A 14,764-nucleotide genomic window follows, 5' to 3' on the forward strand; every position below is an offset into this window, starting at 1 on the left:
GCAACTCTCTTACTTTCATCCGCATTCCCTTGGAAATCCATCCATCTGTATTCTTTCACACACCTCCTTCCTGATCCCATTCACCCCATGAGTTCTTGCACCCTGAAACCCCTCTGCGAGGCCTTCACCTCCTATCAACACCTCCTGTATTTTCATAGACAGTATTCCTACTGTTTTTATTCTCCATCTCATCTGACGAGCTTCCAGGGAACGGGTCTTTCCGATACCTCTCCCAGAAAAGAAAAAAAAAAGCTAAGTGACTTTCCATTAGTTTTTGCTAGGCCATGAGAATTATGGTTTCCCAAATGAATGGTGTACAGGAGCCTAGCTTAATTGAAAAAACACAAGCATGGTCTGCCATGAGGAGACGGTCCTTGTGTCACTGTTGAACTGTGCGAATGTACTTTCCAGAGCTGGCGAGGGGGAGAGAAAGAGAGAGAAAATACAAAAAAAGAGCACGAGAAGGAGTACAGACAGAAGGCTGGGGCAAACAGATTTATTAAATAATAGTGTGGAGAATGAAAAGAACTGATTGAAAACATTGGTGGTGTTACACAATGCCGATCAAGCAGCAAATAAAGATGAATCAGCAGAGGGCATCAAATTATATAAAAATTCTTCTAAAGAGAGCCAGAAGAGGAAAAAACAGTACAGCGTGAGTGAACTTCCAGTTTGGCTTCAGAAAGGATAGTTTGGATAAAGTGAGATTTTAGTGGCAAAAAATGACATAAGACGCCCATGTTGAGGCAGTTTGCTAGCATTTTAGCCCCAAGGACAACAATAGAACACAATAGAACTGCACAGTTCTGCAAGTTTGACTTGTAAAGCACTCCAACACACATTATCAATATCTGCATTGCCTCCTGCATTCTCTCCATCTTATTTCTCTTCTTCCCTTCCACTCCCCCACTCCCTTCACTGTGTTTGTGTGAGATACTTGTGAGGCAGCCCCATATTGTGATGATTGAGGCCCTGTCATTGGTTCAGATCGCACATTTGTCAGACATATGTTTGCCAGCAACTGCTGTTGCTAGGGTGCGCGGCGCTGCTGTGGAAAGCATCTCTTGTTGACTTCCTCACTGGGTGGTTCATGTGTTTGTCAGGTCACCGTAACCCCTGACACCATCACCACCTCCTGCTTTTCGTACTGCCTGTTAATGTAACTCTAGACTCCCAAAGAGATTACCGCCACACTCATGCATCACTGCTGACATAAGGAAACATAAAAGATCAACATTTGCAACTGCAAGAGGATAACAAAAAGTATTTGTTGTAAGAATCGTCCACAAGAATCCTCCGATGAAAACACATGCAGGCAGCCTTCACTGGAGAATGTGTAAAAAAAAAAAAAAGATAACCCCAGGACTTACTACTGATTTACTACTCCAGAGGTGGCACACACATATTATTTGTGATAAGTGCACTTTTTTTCAATTTATCCTCACTGACAATTAATAATCAGAATCCATCAACCAGATACAGATGACTTATTGACATACCCAGTCTAAGGATTACATGTAGTTCTGTGTCTAAGGGGCATGACAATGGTTTAAAGGTTGGTTTATTATCAGCTCAGCAGGTACGTAATACAGTGGAGAATATTCCAATATTCCATTAATTTTTATGTTGAGTGATGTCATCATGACTTTCTGACTTCTCTGGCTCAGTGCTGGCAGGACTGAGAGGACTTTCATTATAATTTGGTAGTGAAAGGTGAACGGTGACTTCAGTGCTCATGTCTGCTCTGTCCTTCCTCCGTGGGATTAGAATAGAAATATAGAATAGAAATATCCTGTATTGTCAGTAACTGGGGAAATTCAAATTCCATGCTCCATCTGCAAAGTGACAGGCAGATGGAGCATGGAGAATAAAAAAAGACAATTTACAGCATAATAAAAAAAAAAGTGCAGTTATTAAGTTATTAAAAATGTAAAAGATTATTAAAAACAGAAAATGGAAAAACTGTGCAAATAACAGTGGTGTTATTTTTGCCAAAGTTCTTCTGTTTCCTTCCACCTGCACTGGGTTGAGAGGGCATCCGGAAGCAGCGCTGGCCTTCATGATGAGCTTCTCTAAACGCTTTCTCTCAGCTGTAGATAAGCTACTGTTCCAACAGATAACATCATAGAAGATGGCTGACATCACCACAGAGTGAAAAAAGGTCTTCAGAAGCGCCCCCCTCCAAAAGATCTCAGCAGTCTGCTCTGACCCTTCCTGTAAAGAGCATCAGTGTTGTGACTCTATTTATTGTTCAGGTGAACATCTGTGTACTTAAAAGAGTCTACTCTCTTAATGTCAGTTCCCTGGATGTTCACTGGTGTCGGTGTGGTGGGTCTGCACCTGCAGAAATCCTACACCAGCTCCTTGGTTTCCCACATTGATCAGAAGATGGTCCCGCTGGCACCAGTCCACACAGTCTGTATTCTGAGTCATCCTCACCTGTTATGAGGCCAGCTATGCCAGAGCTATTAGTGAGGTAGTCCACTAACCACTGGGACAGCTCCAGCTTCTACCTCAGAAGTCCAGGCTGGATGGTGTTCAAAGCACTGGAGATCCTTACAGTGCTCCCAGGCTTCTCCAGCTGGGTCACAGTTCGGTGCAGGACGTAGATGGTGGCATCATCCACCCCGATTCTAGGCTGGTAAGCAAACTACACCAGATCCAATGAAGACTGAAGGAGGAGGCAAATATGTTTTAGGACCAGTCTCTTGAGGGTCTTAATCAGATGTGAGGTCAGTGCTACCAGCCTGTGGCTGCTGAGGTCCTCCGGATGCGTGGTCTTTGGTACTGGTACCATATAGGATGTCTTTCACAGCTGTGGTACTTTCCCCAGCTTCAGGCTCATGTTGAACATGATGCCAAACAGTTGGTCAGCGCGGCACCTCAGGAGCCTGGAGCTGATTCCTCTTGGACCTTCAGCCTTTTGCATCTTGATCTCTCACAGCTCGTTCCTCACCTGAAGTATTGAAAGGGACAGGATGGTGTTGGAGGAAGGGGGCGTGGGGTGGAGTCTTTTGAAGCAGAGGTGGTGGATGATGGCTGAGGGCTAAGAAGTCATGGGAAGAAAAGCTGGCACTGGTTGAAGATAGGGTGTTTGCAGCAGAGATGATGGGGCTGGTGGAGAGCCTTCATTTCAGGGTTGATCCAGGGCTTGTTGTTGGAGAAACACTGTACCTTCAAAAGGGGCAGAGTGTCATCCACACGGAAGTTAATGTAGTCAGTGATTACGGATTATGGTGCAAAGGTATTGGGGAAAAAATAAGTTCTCCAAAACTTCTCCAGACATGAAAAATCTAAGTCTGTGTTAAACTGAACTGACCCTCATGTTGAGGATTATCAGTGGTGATGAAAGCTGAACCTCACACTATGACCCTTAAGACCAAACAACACTCTTGACCTCGTGGAGTCCAGTTCTTCAGAAAGCACATCATGTGAGGAATGTGAACAAGGGCATGGTTATCGTTGTTTTGTTTGTGTTTCTTTCTCTTTTTTTTATTTTGAGATTGTCAGGGTTGTGCACCGCAGATGAACACAGTGTCAGTCTGCCAGACTTGACTTATGCACTAACGTCCTACAGAGTAAGGGAACATTTAGCACATGTGAAAATGCTGGTAAAAATCGCAAAGTTTTTTGGAACTACCACCACAATCTTTGCTTATCTCCTATCTTTTCTTTTTACCAAATTTGAGTTTGGGCGAGTTTGTCAGGTCTTGACACAGTGGAGATTCAGCATGAATCCCAAACAAACACAAAGTGGTCAGAACAGTATCAGCAGGATGACTGGAAGCAGTGTATGACTGCACAAGGAGACAACCTTGAAGGGTGTAGATTTGATTGGGATTCTTTGTAAATAATGTATTTTGAGGACATAATGAGTTTATTTTGTGACCATAATCTGTGCATTATTTACTGTTGTCAAGGACAAAATCCAGATCTTTCTCAGCACTAATTTTTAGATGTTCACTAGTTTCTACTTGCTTAAATATTCCATTTACCTTTATCTTATTCTCACTGGTGAATGATCAAAGAAACATAGTCTTAGTAAAAGAGTATTTCTTTAATTATTACTGACTACAGCCATAATAACTTTCAACCATAACTGGAATTACCATACTGTTATATTTTGTATTCCCTCCCTCCATCTTTCACTGGACACTGCTGCCTCCTGAGTGTGAGCAGAAACCTTCTACAGTTGGTGAAAACATGAGAGAAATGGTGCGCTTGGTAATACCTTAAAGGAAAGAGCTTTGAATTCATGATAAATTATTGCTTTCATCACAGACTTCTCATGGTGCTCCCAGTCATTAAAACTCAAAAAACCTCAAAGTTAGATGAGAGTATTTTTAAATTTCTTGGCCCATATAATTTTCAGCTAAATTTGAATATATAATTGAAGAGATGGCCTCATGATTAAAAATTGTTATGTGTTTGTCGGCTGATCACTAACATCAATAGAGACCAGTGTGATTTAAGACACTGGCACTATAAACAGCAGACTTCATATTACAAAAATATTGCGCAGTAATTTTTACTGTTATTGTTCCTTTTCCAGCATCCTTTGTACCGCTCTCAGTTTATTTATTCCATTGTGTAAGTTGTGTAGTAAGTGACATGAATAGTATCAGGACACTCTTAGAATTGAACTTCTTGACCTCATTCACCTCATATCCTTTCCTCAGCTTGCTTGCTTTCACTGTAACTCTCAAACTTTTCAGTCAGGCATTACTGGCTTTCCTTTAAAGAGTCTTTATAATGAAGTACTTCATTCAGTAATTAGCTCATTTATGCGACCCACTGTCAGGTGCCTTCTCCAGCTGGTGGCGCTCTTACTGGCGAACTAGTCTGTCCGTGCCTAGAATCAGGCCTGTAAATAGGATTTGGAGGCAGATGCTTTATAAATTGCAGTGCAGATGTAAAACACATGACTTTGGGGAGCAGCGAGTCCCTCAGGTTCTATTATTTTGTCTCTTTCTCCTACCTACTTCTACTCCTCTTATTCTTTGATTTCTCTGTCCTCTTATTCAACTACTGCACATCCGCCATATTTTCCATGTTATTGTATGTCTGTATTTATCAGATCACACCTTCATTCTGAAGGTCTCCTTAACCTCCTACGCAAATCCAAGTTAATATATAGATATGCTATGTGTTCTAAAGTGTGCATGTGTCTGTGTGTTACGGTGCGCATTTTATGCATTCTTGACTGTAAGTCCAAATTTCTGTGTCAGACTGTAGGTGGTGTACTGTGTGTCTGCTGACAAATAACCTCTGGATCAGCCGTCATGTGTTTATTAGACACTCTATCCAACAGGCAGAAAATTGGCCTGAATTTTTGCCTTGCACCTCTGCTCTTCTGCTGCGTGAAGGCAGACCCAGCAGCTCTGATTGCTTCTGACACTGACAACAAGACCTAGCTTCCTGAGAAGACTTTCTGCAGAGCTCCTCTTGTATCTGCACAGAAAAGTCAAAGGTGATCAAATCAAATAAGATGTTTTTTCTCTAACGCTTGCCAGAACTTAGAGGTCAGACAGCGAGTTACGTATAGATTGGCAGGTTTATGTTTACTTTCAGTGTGCTGAAATATGTCTTTATCCCATTTTTTTAACCCTGACATTTGAACCTGCTGCATCATTCCTTTGTGAGTGAAGGGCAGATGCATCATTTGTAAATTATGCTATAGCTACCTTGGCCTGCAGCTTGATAACTTCAGGATCACTTTCCCTTTTCAACCCCTCTCCGCTACATTCCTGCTGGTCTCTGCTTACTTCTACGTTTCGCTCCAGATGTGGCATTGTTTGGACACATTTGTTTTGGGCTGGGGCCGGTAGACCTGCTCACAGTCTGATGTCATGCTCTATTTAAAGGGAAAGCCATGAGAACTGGGTGGAACGCTGTGGTTTCACTTCAAAGCTTCTTTCTTGGACTACTGATGACTGTCATCCGTGGCACAGCAATCTGTGTCATGGACAGATGACCACATTCATTTTAACTGTTGACAGATATGTGATTTTAAAAAGGTTTATAGAGGAGGCAGGATTTTGCACAAAAATCAGGAAGTTTAACTTTTACCTCATGGCCTATGAGTTTTACTGAAGTTTTCTCAGTTTCACAGTTCTTTAAAATAACCTGCCACTCCTACAAAGAAACAATACAGGGTCTTATTTAAAGATTAGGCTCAGGCTGTTTATGGTATAACTGAGAGAAACCTGATACTATAGTTGGATGAGATGAAAGGATGATGCCCTCAATTGAACCAACAAACATGACAGGTTTTTATGGGTCAGGGGAGTCACATGCTGCTTAAACTTTCATGCCTCTCTAATTAGCTCTGTCAGTCAATGAACCTGGCACCTCATGCCATTAAAGAATGGGATAATGAATCCTGTCTGTCTCTCAGTGTGTGTGTGTGTGTGTGTGTGTGTGTGTGTGTGTGTGTGTGTGTGTGTGTGTGTGTGTGTGTGTGTGTGTGTGTGTAGGGTATTCTGTACCACATTAAATATGAAATATCTCACAGTGTTCCAGCTATATGGGGGTTAGGATAAGGGCATCTTTTCCTCGATGACTGAGCTTATTGTGTCTCTTATTTAAACTGTGAGCATAGTGGAAAGCCGCTTTACTGTCAGATTCCCCATGGGAGCTCTGCCTTCAGCACTATTTGGCCTTCAAACACATATATATTTGCCAGGTCCTCTCTAGTGTTTCTGCTTCAAAGAGCCAAAAGTTCTAACCCTGCTAAATATTTCCGGTTCAAACGGGCATGTTTGCTAGATGTTCATCCCTCTCTGTCCCTTCTCCTTTCTCTGTGGTATTTGCTTAAGGAGTTCACAGTGGCCTTACAGGAGTTGAAATCTGAAATGACTGAGGTGAAGTGCTATTAGGCAATTTAGTAATGCTCACACACATACTTCCAGAAAAGGGGAAAGTAGCAGTGAAATAATATTGTCATCACACAGGCTCTCTTTGAATTTGCATCAGTTTGGGATGCCCACATCCTGACAATGCTTAAGTGTTGTATTCACACACTCAGGCACAAATATTTAAAAGGTTAGGTTAGAAGGTGACACAGCCTGCTGAATGTTTTTAAATGCATTATTGCCCATTTGTGCATTGTGTTTTATTCCCAGATTGTTTAAAGAGAAAGATGCTGGCAACGGAAAGTGAGTTTTCCCACTTTTGCAGCGTACATATAATTCAACAGTTGTATTTTCAGAGTAGTTATATATAAATGCAGATGTTTTTGACACCGAAATGTGTTTCTCTGTGGGTCTCGCTCCCTTTCGGCTGAAAGTTCACTACAGTGCATTGCCACTGTGGTCAGCATCAAAGGCCTGGATATAGACATGTTTACACACTTTCATGCACAGACATGCAAACAGACCTTTGGATCATTTATATTTACTTACATATGAGAACATAAACAATAAAGATGAAATCAGGAAAACTCTTCAGCTCATGCATCCTTTCCAAAAGCACACTCACAAAGTCACACGCTCACACACACTCACACACACACACAAACAGTCTGCCTGGCTGCGGTCCAGTGCTGCGCCCAGTGTTCCCTCCAAACACAGAGGCCAGATATTACACATAATGAATGGATAACAGTTCAACCCTGGGGTCATGAGGTCAAGCATCTAAATGATCAGTGCTTCCGCTCCAGATTCTGTTTATGACTATGTGTATACACACCATACAGCCTGTCAGACAATTATATACACCCCACACCCAGCGTCAAGCTCAGACAGCTGGCACAGCCAAACATTCACCGTCTGTTTTAGGGAGGGGGGGGTGTTTGTGTGGGGGTGCGTGGAATTACTCATGTTATCAGGACATAAATCTGTTTACCCACCGCTTGCAAGAGTCCATAACATAAATCAGAACAGAATGAAGGACTGGGTTTACGGTTTGGTTAAACTTAGGTTTAGTTTCAAGTTAGAGTTAGAGTAAGGCAAGTAGTGATTATGGTGAGAGTTAGGGAAAGTTTCCAAAAAATGAATGAATGCAATATCTTCTTGTGCAATAGATACACAAGAATCTGTGTGCCCGTTTGTGAACTCATTCAACTTATTAATCTGCTACTAACACAAAGATTAAAAAGAAGGCTAAAGCTGCGAGGAAATTCTGTTAGTGCTGGAAAAAAAGTCTTCTTCATCTTAGTCAGAGACGGTCTTTATTGCTGCCCTTGACTGTCTATGTTTCCTCACATTTGTCCCATTTTCTTTCACATATTAGTCTATCCTAGTGTGCTGCACATTGCAGGAAACACAGATAATGAATCTCAGTGTATACCGTGATAATGTGGGGAAAAGATGTAATTTGTTCACACATGCTCACTTTTCAAGGATGATAAACTCACATTTTAGAGGGCTAAAGCAGGTGTTTGGGTGGGACAAATGGGAGGTACTGATGGATAAGGTGACAGGGTGGAGTAATAACAAACTTCAGTATAAATTAGAGTTAAACATTGTCATTTGATGGGAGTGTCAGACTGGTTGAAACATAGTTTCATTTTCATCCTTCTTTTTTTTATTTACTTGTGTTTCTATCCCAGATTCCCACAGTCCTTTTTACATTTGAAAAAGTTGGACATCTAAAGAGAACAAATTAGTTCATTGATGTAACTGGATTACTCTTCGCCTGCGGACAGTGTTATTTCATAAATAAATGTTTCACTGATCTTTGAAACAGGAAATTATCCAGTGGGAAACGTCCAGTCCATGAAAGCAGCTTTGCATCCTTTCACAGCGCTTTTATTTCATGTAGCATCTTTTGCTCTGTACCCGTTTGGAAGTAGGGACAAAATCTTCATCATCACCGCTCATTGACTCAGCCCGTGTGTATGTACATATCCATTTGTTTGGATTTGTTTATCTTCTTCCGTCTGTGTTGTATATATGCAGCCATGTATACGTACACCTACACATGTTTTTGTTCAAATGCCCTTTTGTGGTATGTCATGCCTATCTGTGGGTTATAACTCTGCATTAGAAAGTTGATGCCTGACTCTTCAGCCTCAGCACCATAGTGTATATCTCATTTCCGTGTTTGCGTGCAGTCTTAAACTGCCGAGGAGAAAAAAAGGGGTTTGTTATGTGAACCATGTGTGGCTACCGATGCACATCTGAAAGGTTAAAGCAGCAGGGAACTCAAAAAGTGTGGCTACGTCTGCCAACTTATTTTACTCTGTATCTGATGTCAGACATGAGACTGTCAGTCTGTGAGATGCTGTCAGCTCCGAGGCATCCAGCGAGGCCTAAAATGACCATTGATACCAGAGATAGGTATGATTTTGGTCTGTGTAAGTCCTCTAGGCCCTCTTGGCTGAAACAGAAACTGTGATGTACATCATTTCTTACTACAAAGTCACATTTTGCTCCATGGGGTTTTGAGGAATAACTTTCAAAAGCTTCCATCTTTATCCAGATTTAGCGAGTGGGAACAACTGCTTCCTGTAAGACACGGTGGGATTATGAGTAAATGCAACAGACACACAAAGTGTCCTGTGGAGGAAAATGTATTAACAGACTTAATGGTGAGATTGCAATGTCAGGTTTGAGTTTGTTGTGTCAGTAGTTACAGGGAGGCTTTGTTGATATCATATGTAAGATGTGGAGCAGATCATCAGCTTTCTTCTTTACCTTACATACCTTAAGCCTCTCAGCTTAAATCTCAGTGATGTTAGAATGATCGTTGCTTTTATTTCCAGAGCTTAAACACATCTAAGGATCTGTCTGTGTGTGCACCTTGGAGAGGGGCTAAGGTATCCCCTGTACTGTCTTACAGCACTACTACTATCTTCTTCAATGTCCCTACTTTTGAACTAATCTCTCTCTGGCTTCTTCCACCCCTGCCACTCTATGTGTCCTGGTTCTAGACACAAACTAAGACCTACAGTCTCTGGTCCTCCAGAGAAAGTTACAGATGTTGTTGGGAAAACCACCTCAGTCCACTTCTTCTAAATCCTCATGGCTCTGTTAGATGCTACAGTGCCACTGTTGTCTAAGCCCCTCCTACAACTTGAATGACAGACTCATAGGCGAGCAGAGCAGAGGTATTACTATCAGGTTTCCTTCTAACTACAGCAAAGACTGAGTCTGAGCCTGCTCTGCCACAGGGATCTTATATTCCCAGAGGCACTCACGTGCCTTCTGCTTATGAAATTACACGCTTGGCCTTAGCTATTCTATTTCACAGAAGAAATTCACTTTTATTGCTGACATTTTGTTTTCCGTGACTTTACTAGAGAATGAAAGAGATGAAAAGAAGGATAAGAAGAAGTGGGGGTGGTAGTGTTTAAGAAAAGCCAACATCTATTTCCATTGGGGAGCTGCTTTGCTTAGTTGAACCGCATGGTTTGGATAAGAGTAGATATTCCGCATAAATATTTTTACCTGTGATTGACAATTAGCCCAAATGTGCTCGTAGTTCAGCTCACGATGCTTGAGAAAAAGCCATTTGAAGTACTTTGATGTAGCTCAACGCTCTGTGATCATTTTCTCTTTTGGTTCGTCTTTATTACTTTCCCTCCTCATTTCCAATCTTCCTTTACATCAGGTAGATAACACCCTTTGCTCTTTTTTAAGCTCTGTTGTGAGAATATCAGAAACGTTCAGAAAGTTTCAGGTGGAGAAAGCACGTGCACAAAAAGAGCTCCAAACACAGCGTTCAGTTAGAAACTTTTAATCTCTGTTTATCTAGGCTGTTGATTTATAACTGAGTTCCCAGGATTTATTGGTCAAGCTGTGATGCAGAGGATTATAAACCCTTCAACAGAACTGCTCTCTGTTAGTTATTATTCAATATCTAACACAGAGCTTCAAGTCATGATGGACCTTGAGTGAATTTTAATGAAAGATTTCCTGCTTGGTCCCTGCCAGGCCGACTAACACGCAATATCACCCGCTCCTTAAGAACTCACTTCTTCAAATTAAGGGTGAGGGAAAGGCTGCACTTCTAAAAACAGAATATTTTCAAAGGAATGAGGCCACTTTCAGGAAAGTTACAGGAGCTGTATCCGACTTTAGACCTCGGTATGGGTCAGTGAGTGTAGGAGCAGTAAAACCCAGAAGGCCGTGTCTCCCCCTTTTACTTCACCAGCTCAGGCCAGAGATGAGGTGATCCACACGGTTGATATGTGTGTGTATGTGTTTGCTCGCAGCGACAGGAGGAAAAAGTCAGACTCTGGTCTCGGTCCAAGACAGGAAAACGCTGAAGTAAGCTCGCCCGTCACCTCCCAAACTCCACTGGCCTAATTATTCCTAATGCAGTTGTGTGATTTATTCTTTTAGCACCCTTTTAACAGGGTGTAGATGTGTGTGTGTCTAATGTGGTAGTCTCGCTGAAAAAAGGTCATGTGAGGACAACTGCTCTAAGGATGCAATGATGTATCAGATGTGTGTTTTTTGACAGATTTTTTTTCCTGCCATTGCTTGATTTGTGTGAGGAGCTGAGACTCACCCATTTTATGCTGTACAGACTGTTCAGAACAGCCCCCACAGAGAGCAGAGGAAAGAGTTCAGTCTGACGAATGATGTCAGTGTTTGGAGAGGATGAGTGTGATGGTGGTGGTGGTGGGGGGGGGGGGGTTACATGGGTCTGGGAAAATAAGAGATTGTGTGGGGGAGGTAACATGAGATCCCCCACAGAGATGCTAAACTCCTTTACAGACTGAAAGAGAGAGAAGAGGACTCTTTACAAGGATGAAGAAAAACGTTCCCCTTTTAATCTGTTTGCAATCTAAAAATAACCTCCCCTCTCTGTCTACTGCCCACTGGGGCAGGCTTGTTAAAGTGTCTGTCTCCGAAGGGAAAGAGTCAAGTGCTACAGAGGACCAAACAAAAAAGAAGCTAGTAAAAGGGATGAGAAAAGAGGGAGGGGTTAAAATGGAAAATGGAGCAAAAGTAGGAGGGCAGAGGCAAGGTAACAGCAAAAATATGCAAAGAAGGAAGAGTGCTGGGAAAGATTTAGGACAGATGGATCCTCGAGAGAGTGAGAAAAGGTTCATGAAGCTTTAAAGACTGCTAAGTGGATCATCAGATTTCTACCTTGTCAACTGTTCCTTCTCACCACGCCAGTCAGCTAGCCAGACTGAGTGTAAAGCAGTTACACACCAACAGTATGTGGCCCCAAGGTTTTTTTGACTGTTGGTGCAGCAGTAAAAGCACCTAATGCTTGGAAATGTGAAATAACAGAAAAACTTTTCCTTGGCCCAATGGCATGGCACTTCTCTAAGGGGTTCACTGCACATGCGCTGAATCGCACATTCCAGATAGTCACCCATTCTTCAAATGCTTCCCTAGTTTTCAGTCTGACTCACAACTTTCTACTGTACCAGTGTGGCCAGCCACCCAGCCTGATGTGTCATCCCCATCTGTTACTGTTCTTTTTCCCCTGACTTCCAGGAAAATGAATGGAACAGGACAGTATTTGTTTTCAGTGGGATTTGGTAATTTGTACCAACAACGTATTTGAAGAAATGAACAAAGAGGGACAGAAGTTCTAAAAATACAAGACACTGTCTCCAGGACATGCTGAGCTTCTCTCGGAAACTAAAACAATCTCTGAAAGGTGGAAAAGAGACTCAAAGAATGTGGAGAAAAGTCTACTTGGTGGATTCTTCAAATTGCGACTCTGCTATACTCAGAGGCTCCTTCTTTCTGACCTGCACTACAGAGCTGGCTCTCAACTTGCTCACCTCTAACATTCCACCTTAAACAGCGGCAGATAAAAGCATCTCGTCATCTCTTCTCTGACCTCAGTTCCCTTTCATTTTATAATCACACTCACAGTGTGGTTAGCAGAAATATTATTCAGATACTCTCAGATGACATAAAGAGCAGACTGTTGCCTGCCAAGTGCACAACTGATATGCTACAATTACACTTCGTAGCTGATAAACAACATATGGACGCTTCACTTTCAGACAACATCACACAAAAATACTAAAGCTACATACCTTATCAGTGGTGCCTTTTTTACCACTGTGATGTCATTTTCCCATTTAATTCAGGGGGAACTAACCTCCCTGCTACCATTACTTTTTCTTTTTTTAACAATGGAACATCAGCTGGGCGTCTGTGGAGAGATTGCACACTGAGGTTATTCTAGTCTGCTGGAGCTGCAGCAGTCTGGCAGAAATATCTGAGCCCCTGACCAAACCAGCTAAACACCATTCATAAATTCCTCCAAGATTGCAGCCAAGAGCCTAAGACCTGACGATGTGTGGACTGCCTGACCTGCTATTTGCTCTCTCTGCTGGTTTGAAGCAGACTACCTTGCCATAGAAAGAAAGGTATTCTAATGTTAGATAAGAGCATATCCTCAGACACATTTTCTGTCTACTGCTAGTTTTCCCTATCCTTCAAAACATAACAGCAGTGATTTGCGTATTTGTTTTTTGAGGTCAGTAGAAGCTTTTAACATTTCAAATCCTCTCAAAACTTTACGAGCCTATATTTCATTTTAATTTTCCTGTCCTCGGTCTGCATGCGCGATAGCAAGGTGGATAAGAGATGAAAAATCACCAATCACATGAGACTATCTTCATTTGTTATTCTTTCCTGGAAGTGTTGCAAATGGTACTCCTCCACATAGTTTTCAGTACATGAACTCTGAAAGTGTCTTTCTTTAAAAACAAAAAAGAAGTTAAGGTACGCATTTTGCAGTAGATAAAAAAAGGACATGAAAGGGGCTTCCTTGTATTTATGTTATGTTTGAGATGGTTGTGAATCACAGTTAAGCAGATAATTCTAATGTAACTCTCTATCCTCAGTAAGTGGATAATAAGAAAGCAGGATCAAAGTCATCTTCTGTAATCACAGTTTACATTTGGACAACTCTTATTTATTTAGCATTTGTAGATATTTTAATATTTACACTTGATAAATTATTGCTCCTATTTTTGACTAAATCTTTGACCAAAATCTGGGTGTGTTGTAGTGGCGAAAGGTCCTCACATGGCCCCTAAAGACCCAGTAGCCCTAGATTAATGGCTTTCCTGCTACCCAAGAGATGAAGACTGTGCCAAAACGAATGGTTGGGCACGCGATGTTGGCATGACAAATTGAAGTGAGGTCAAAAGGGCAAAAGACAGACCACAGCCCAGACCGACAGTTTTTCTAGTGGGGCTGCAATGAGACCATAATGCTAAGCTGAGAGGTCACCAGCGCAGGGTTACAGGTTGTAGCTTGTCCCTGTCTCAGCCTTTTAATGGACTGTGACAGGGCTTCCGATCCCAGCAGCCTGGCCAAATGTTATATTCATCAGAGCAGCTCCTGGGTGCAGCACTAGCACTTTTCGTGGATACGGAGTTTGACACATAAATTAGAGCGTGCTATCCTTACCTCAGCTTGTGCAACCAGAAAGGTATTCATCTGATGTGCATCATTCTGGAAGCGAAGACAAAAAGAAGTTGGCAAACTGTGCTGTAATGCTCACAGTAATCATTTCACTTGAGTTATTTATTGTAAGTTTATAAGATGTCAGAAATGTGAAATGCTGTTGTAGTATGCAGTCAACCATATAAACAGCAAAAGAAATAAACACCAGTTCTGAGTTAAAACAAACGTCATCTCTCACTTTAAGGTATGTTACTTCCTTAAGTGAGCTCATTTCAGATTTTGGAGACCATTCTTAGCACCGGCGCAGGCGTTTGTCCACGATTGTTCAGTGTTTTCTTAATGTTTTCCAAGTGTTGATTTGGTGACAGTCTGATATGGGATTGTGGTTTCAACTCTTGCGTTTTGAAGTAAATTGGCTAAATCAA

General features: G+C 41.9%; 1 protein-coding gene across 5 annotated transcripts in view; it reads left to right on the top strand.

The window, feature by feature from the left end:
- Window positions 1-14,764, top strand: part of LOC102290566 (zinc finger protein 469) — a 218,745-nt gene that overhangs the window by 179,245 nt on the left and 24,736 nt on the right. The gene's annotated exons all lie outside the window — the stretch shown is intronic.

Source organism: Haplochromis burtoni, unplaced genomic scaffold (assembly GCF_018398535.1).
Source record: "Haplochromis burtoni strain Fernald_Lab_line unplaced genomic scaffold, NCSU_Asbu1 Contig_375, whole genome shotgun sequence".
Lineage (NCBI taxonomy): Eukaryota > Metazoa > Chordata > Actinopteri > Cichliformes > Cichlidae > Haplochromis > Haplochromis burtoni.